Source organism: Echeneis naucrates, unplaced genomic scaffold (assembly GCF_900963305.1).
Source record: "Echeneis naucrates unplaced genomic scaffold, fEcheNa1.1, whole genome shotgun sequence".
Lineage (NCBI taxonomy): Eukaryota > Metazoa > Chordata > Actinopteri > Carangiformes > Echeneidae > Echeneis > Echeneis naucrates.
The window spans coordinates 882,085-889,455 of NW_021780168.1; the positions used below are offsets into that span (position 1 = coordinate 882,085).

Sequence of the window (7,371 nt, forward strand, 5' to 3'; positions counted from 1 at the left end):
GATTATGAGACTGACACGCTGCCTACGAGGGCTGGAACCCAGAGAAAGTAAAAGAGTGAGATGGAGGAGAGCTGTCAGAGTTTCAGTATAAACATACATCATACAGCCCTGACCACTGTTGTATCCAGGCAGAGCTGACTGACTGACAATGGGACATTAACATTGACCACGTGGCCTAATGGACAAGGCGTCTGACTTCGGATCAGAAGACTGAGGGTTCGAGTCCCTTCGTGCCACTTCGGCCACACTACCATACATTTGTGTAGAATAAGAACTAAGGAAAGGTTCTCTGACTTAAACAGGTTCATTTCAATGTTGTTGAGAGATGTGAATTTGAAGCCTTCACTGTGGGACTTTGGAGAAGTGGATGGTGAACAGAACATCCAGCATTAAGGGGAACATCCAGCCAAAATAGACTACAACATTTCGCGTCCACAGGGGTAGGGGTATGATTCTCGCTTTGGGTGTGAGAGGTCCCGGGTTCAAATCGTGGACGAGCCCTTGGTGTTATGTTGCCAACATCAGTGCCTGACCATCCTGACTCTTACCAAAGTTTGTCTCCTGTTAAAAAATGGTAATCACCGAATTTCCATCTGCTCCACACAGCAACAAACACAAAACTACTGTCTCTCTAGTCCAGAGACTGCAAACAAAAGCTGTAATACAGGAAGTGATGGCAGGACCATGATTGCCTTTGGAGCTTCATTAACAGTGAGCACTCTATGGTGGAGTTCATGAGAAAAAGTGGGAGGAGTCTTTGATCTCTGTGATGTGACGCCCTGAACCCATAACCTTCTTGTTGTGAAGAAGCATTGCAGCTTATGTTAAAAATTATTTATTTCCTTTAAGAAATGTACGGCTCTATCATCTATGATAAGCTGCTTATGTAGTTGGACTAAAGATAACTCAGCTGTTACTGAATCATCTGTAGCTCAGTCAGTGGAGCATCAGGAAGCTGCTAAAGCTGCTGAACTATCAAGGGGATGTAGCTCAGTGGGAGAGCGCATGGTTACCATGCTAGCTAGCCTACCGTAGCTCAAAGCTTTTGATCCAGTGAGACATTTATAAGCAGTTAGAGCACATTGAACAGAACCTGTTGAAGTCAGAGAAGCCTTCCTGATTTCATGTTGTCTAACTTACTGACACTTGAATAGTGGAACTGCAGACAGCGGACACATCATATGAGGGGCTCCTCTGGGATTTACACACAGAACCTCTTGCACCCAAAGTCAGAATCATACCCCTCGATCAGGGGTCTGCAACCTTTATTTATTTAACCTTGATTGCCATTATTTAGTTTGATATTGATTAAGAAAAACCAATAACATCCAACCACCACCCAAAACAGAGCTTCATGATGACCCTGTAGTTGGCACACACCCTCTGGTCCCCCTTCTTGAAGGGCTGTTCATCATTATTTGTTTGTGTGTAGCTGTTCTGTTCTTAATGTTGGATCTTTCTTGTCAATAAAGAACGCTTGAATAAAGATCAGAATGAAAAGTACAATTTTTTCAATAATTTAAAAAACCTTATCAATGGCTTGTTGGTCTAGGGGTATGGTTCTGGCTTTGGGTGCGAGAGGTCCCCGGTTCAAATCCCGGACGAGCCCTTCGTATGACTTGTCCAATGATCTAACCCCCTTCTGCTGTGGACATTTTACCTCCTTCACTTTGCAGCAAAACATTTCCAATATTATCTTTTTTAAACATTGATTCAATGTGGTCCTTAACCTGCAATATGCCCTTTAAGGTAACATTTGTGACTTTCTAACTACTTTCTTAACCCTCCACTCTCCATATCATTGATAAAACTTGCTGACTTTTGGGTTTGTTTGTTTTTTTTATATTGTTCAAAATAAACTGAAATAAAATCAAATGGTGATGTGTGTCCATCTAAAATAATGGGAAATAGTGATGTGAAATGTGATGTGAAGAAATTAAATGGATCATCAGAAAAACACGTCCTGTTGCACCACAGAGTATGTGAGCGTTTACCAAAAGTGCAAACAGATAATCTGACCCTGACGTGAGTTGAACACGCAACATTCTGATCTGGAGTCAGACGCGCTACCATTGCGGCACAGAGTCTCTCAGAAGCGCACAACTGTAGGAGTTGAAACGCAGCAAAACATATTAAATGACCAAAATAAAGATTTGAAGAAGGAAATACACATAACAGTCTGTGTTTTTTGTCAATTTTTTGTCAGACATGTCAAGATGGCTCAGTGGTCTTTTGGAGCCCACTGAGAGACGTGCTGTGTTTAATCTACTTTCTCTTATCCAGCATATATCGACCAACAATGACTGCTAGAGTCAAATATCTTAACATCAGTTTGAACCAACATGATCCTTAGGTCGCTGGTTCAACTCCGGCTCGAAGGAGGTCTTTGTTTTCATCGGCCTTATCCAGCAGAGTGATGAGTCTACAGACAGGAGGTGACCACTGTTGTATCACTTTTCATGTAGAGCAGCTGTGTTTTATATTGCAAGCAGCACTGAGTTTCTAACATTCAGGAAATCCCAGTCTTCCACAAGACAGGCAGAGACAGGCTGGAACTACAAAGCCTCTTCAGTTTTCAACAGCATTGTCATCCATTGGAGGACTGTTTTGAGCTTCATCAGCCTCCTCACCAGGATGAGCATTCTGGGAAGTAGTGGAGTCAGGGTCAGGTCCTATGACAGTTGTTGCATCAGCTACATCATCCATTTAACGTTTTTGTTTGGCAGAACGAATCCTCATGTTTCCCTCAATGAAGGAAAGATTGGTTGGCACGAATGGGTAGGTTTTCATGTTTGAGAACTCTGCTTCAACAGCAGCAGCTGTTGCTGTCAATAAGGATCTTTCCCATTTGGGTTCCTTGAAGTTATGGTGGCCACTGATGCAACACTCCGTAGCAGCACCACTCTGATGTACAGGGATGTATTTTGGATCTGAAAATACCCCCAACATATGTGGCTGACCATCATGACTCTTACCAAAGTTTCTTTAGCATATAATAAACTGTCACATTAACTGTCACATGAATGTGCTGTGTGTAAATAATGAAAAAAAAAAAAAAAAAAACGCCACAAATGTTCCATCAGTAACCATCAAAGGAGATGCTGATTCTGTGATGTCACAAAAGTTCTAATGACATCAAAGGGATGAAAGACTCCTCCCACTTTTTTGTCATGAACTCCACAGTCAGCATGGCTCGTTGGTCTAGGGGTATGATTCTCGCTTAGGGTGTGAGAGGTCCCGGGTTCAAATCCCGGACGAGCCCGTCTGTTGCCTTTCAGTCAATAGGGGTGCTAACCGTTACACTATGGAGCTGTGTGACGTTTGCTGTCTGGTTGTTGTTTGCAGTATCTTAGCAACTGAAGCAGGAGCAATGGTAGCTTTGTGGCTCATGCTGTGCTGAGGAGAAGGGATATTGGTGATTGACTGCTTTTCACAGGAGACAAACTTTGGTAGGAGGGTTAGATGATGGTCAGCCACTTACTTTGCAATATTTTCAGATCCTCCGTACATCTTGGTACTTCTTTGTACTACTTTTGTGGTGCTGACATAACATGATGTTCTATCTGTCACCATCTTTGCTGGTCCATGATTATGATGCATATAATGATCTTCATTTGCACGTGCACAGCGTGATTATATATATTTTTATCTTGGCAGGTGACCAATTGTCTGCTAGTTGGTTCGCACGACTTTGGTAGCTGTGAAATCCCACTTCTGACAGAAACCACTTATCTTCCACCTCTCCTGCTGTGAGGTGTGTTTGGGGACAAAGGTATTTTGGTCAACACTTTTCAAAGACTACAATTCCTTTCATTGCACACCTGCAGGGTTCGGTGGAACCTGAATCTTACACTGAAACTCCCTTCACATATAGACAACCTGGTTTGTCCATTCTACATGTGTGAGGAAGTGCAAGTTTTGAGCCTGTGTGCGATCTAATCAGGCAGTCAGTCTCTTCAGACACACAACTGTGAGGAGCACAAGCGTTGACCGACACAGACGTGGTTTCAGAGACAGACTGAAAGTGATTAACACAGTTATTAATGTGATAGTTTCTTTTTTGCTAAAGAAAATCCTTTGTTATTTGTCTCAGTGGACTTGGCTCATCATATTTTGCTGACTAACTGGTATTGGAGTTGTGTAGAAAAAACAGAAAGATCTGACAACAGCTTTGAAAGCAGATACAGTCGGTCCAGATAAACTTTGAATTAACCTTAAACAGGTTCCAAGGATATTTAGAGAATGTTCAAGAAGGACCAACATGGACAGGCAGGATTCGAACCCACTACAAAGAGCTGACATTCAAAAACACCCACACATAAAGTAACCATTAAAGCCCTGCATGGAGTCATCATGAGCAAACACCAGCTGCTGTTCTCACCCAGGTGGCTGCTACATGGGTTAACCTTGTGACTGTGTCAGCAAAAACGTTTTTCTGTTAGGAACTCCTGAATGACTTCAAGGACTTTGTAGCTGGCCAGTACGGGGATTGAACCCATGACCTGGTGTGATTAGCATGTATTAGTATCAATAAGCTTCTCAGCTGTTCTGAATGGTGACAGTGGGGCAGCCTTTATGTTACATCTGAATCACATGTGATTTTGGAAATTCTTCTAAGCAGCTTCAAAGGAGGAGTTTCATTCTGTGAGTATCATGACATCATCAGGTGATGCGTCAAAGGCAGCAGCTCTTCAGACTCACACATCACTTCAAACAGTTGAGGAAGTGACACACAACTGTAGCAACCTGGCTAGTTCAGTCGGTAGAGCATGAGAGTCTAAATCTCAGGGTCTTGGGTTTGAGCCCCATATTGGGTGATTAAATAGCTTTACAGACCCAAAGTTACCCAGCAGAACTCTGCCTCTGCCAGCTGGCCTTCTTCAGCAGTGGATCCTGGTGCCATGTGTTCACCAGGCAGGTGATACACACTGAATGGACACACACACCCTCATATACAGTTAACTGCAATGGTTAGAGTGTGGTGCTGACAATGCCAAGGTCATGGGTTCAATCCCCCTATTGACCACATGCAGCATCTCAGAATGTGATACCTTTTACTCTGTCTGTATGAAACCCCATAGACTTCAACACACTTTGACTTGATTTTCCAACCAGTGAAGCCGGTAGACTGCAGGTGGAAGTCTCAGTACTTTTTAAAAAATGCACAATAAAAATAAAAAAGATAATTAAAAGCAATTTAACACAAGAAAAGTCAGACCGAACCTGAACGCTCCACCTGGACTCAGGTTCTGATTGGACCTCAGCTGATGTTAATCAGTGCAATCAGAGCAGAGAGCAGCTCCGGTATAAAACCAGACCAGCTGCCTGCAGACAACAGACCAGACCTTCAGTCTGCTGAGGATCATTGGAGCTGCTGGACTCCAACATGGTGCTGGGACTGTCTCTGAGGTTGGGACTTGGTTCACCTTTCAGTTCATACTGATGTTCTGAAGCTGAAGTAACTTTGTCTGTTTCAGGTTTTCTTGGATGTGTCTGCTGTTCAGCAGTGCTTCTGCTTTTCCTGCAACAAAAGCAGGTAAAGACTTTGAGTTTCACTTTATTGGTCCAGGCCTTCAGTTTCAGGATAGCCCAACTGGTCTTGGTGCTTCATGAGTTGATGCTCCTCCTGATCCTGCTCTTCTCTGTCCAGATTACAAATACCCCTACACTGGTTCCTGGAGCTCCAGCAGTGGTGCTGGATCACCAAACCTTCCTTCTGGAGGTTCACGTCCTCCCCTGATGCCGCAGCTTGGACCATCAGTCCAACAGCCCAGCGCTCCATCCAGACCTCTGATGCCTCAGGGTGGAAGCCACATCAGCCCGGTCCACCATGGACAGAACACTCCAGGATCTCCTGGGCAGCCTCAGCCTGGTTCTGGACTTGGTGATGTGGGTTCCCTCTCTGGTTCTCTAGTCCAACCATCTGGTTCTGGATCACCTCCTGCAACAAAAGCAGGTAAAGACTGAGTTTCACTTTATTGGTCCAGGTCTTCAGTTTCAGGATAACCAAACTGGTCTTGGTGCTTCATGAGTTGATGCTCCTCCTGATCCTGCTCTTCTCTGTCCAGATTACAAGTATCCCTACACTGGTTCCTGGAGCTCCAGCGGTGGTGCTGGATCACGAAACCTTCCTTCTGGAGGTTCACATCCTCCCCTGATGCCGCAGCTTGGAGCTCCAGTCCAACAGCCCAGCGCTCCATCCAGACCTCTGATGCCTCAGGGTGGAAGCTACGTCAGCCCGGTCCCACCATGGACAGAACACTCCAGGATCTCATGGGCAGCCTCAGCCTGGTTCTGGACTTGGTGGTGATGTGGGTTCCCTCTCTGGTCCTCTATTCCAACCATCTGGTTTTGTGGTTGGTTCTGGATCACTTTCTTGGGACATTGAGCCTGCAGGTGAAGCCCGTGTCCAGTTCCCTGACCCCAGCACCTGGCTGCCTTCTCGTTCATTCCCAGACTTTGGCGTCTGGGGCTCCGGCGGTGCAGCAAGACGGGCTCCAGTGAGACGTCCCCTCTGCTGCCGCCAACCTTCATCATCCAGCAGAGGAGCGGCTACCTGCGAGCACGAGAGGGCCAGACCCCACATGAACTACTCCCCAGAGTACCCTCTGCCCCTCTCTGAGGAACCAGAAGAGCCAACCCAGCTTCCCCCAAAGACCGGGTCCAAAGGAGGTCTTCAGAGCTCCAAGCAAGAATCCAGGACCCCTTAAATAAAGAACCTGATCCAGTCTGTTCAATTAAAAATAACAGAATATTTGCTTGTTGGCTCTTTGGTTTTGTTTCTCAGCTGGTTCCTCAGACGTTGACTTAAACCTCCATGTGACTCTTCTGTGGTGCACTTCCTGACGGTGATGCTTCAGCTCAAAGGAAAATGAGTTCAAAACCTAAAATGAGCTGGAATCACTTTACATGTGAATAATGCTGGTCAGCTAGAACTGACCAGAACTGCTAGAACTTGAACAGGTTTCTTTGAATGTGATTGTAAATGTCTTACTGAATGACAAAAGTGGTTTGCCAGATCATTCAAGCCGCACATCTTTCTCCCCTCATGTATTGTTGGCCATTCTGCACTTAAGATGTTCTATCTTTGGTCAACTTTCCTGGTCTGTGTCACAGGACATCCTGCATTCAAACCCCACCACTGCTTCACTCTCAGTGGAGTTCCTGCACATCAATTAAACAAACTGAGGAAAAAACATCAGTTCCTGTATTAAAACCTTTACCTGCAGCATCTAGAGAAGAGAAACTGTGTTTAGTGGTTGGTGCTGTGTTTAGCAGAAAGACATGTGGTGATTGCCTCTTTTTACAGAAGACAGACCTCAGTAAGAACCCTGGCAGTCCCCTGGACATAAATATGTTATCATGCACCTG

The 7,371-nt window shown here is 45.0% G+C and overlaps 1 protein-coding gene and 3 non-coding genes across 4 annotated transcripts in view; 2 read left to right on the forward strand and 2 right to left on the reverse strand.

Moving 5' to 3' along the window:
- LOC115038391 (NACHT, LRR and PYD domains-containing protein 12-like) overlaps nt 1–7,371 on the reverse strand; it is a gene marked incomplete at its 5' end in the record, with an annotated part of 488,710 nt that overhangs the window by 151,717 nt on the left and 329,622 nt on the right. The gene's annotated exons all lie outside the window — the stretch shown is intronic.
- On the forward strand, nt 1,538–1,609 carry trnap-ugg (transfer RNA proline (anticodon UGG)). The gene has a single exon. It is a non-coding gene; the product is annotated as a tRNA-Pro (tRNA).
- On the reverse strand, nt 2,016–2,087 carry trnaw-cca (transfer RNA tryptophan (anticodon CCA)). Its single transcript has one exon. It is a non-coding gene; the product is annotated as a tRNA-Trp (tRNA).
- Nucleotides 3,191–3,262, forward strand: trnap-agg (transfer RNA proline (anticodon AGG)). The gene has a single exon. It is a non-coding gene; the product is annotated as a tRNA-Pro (tRNA).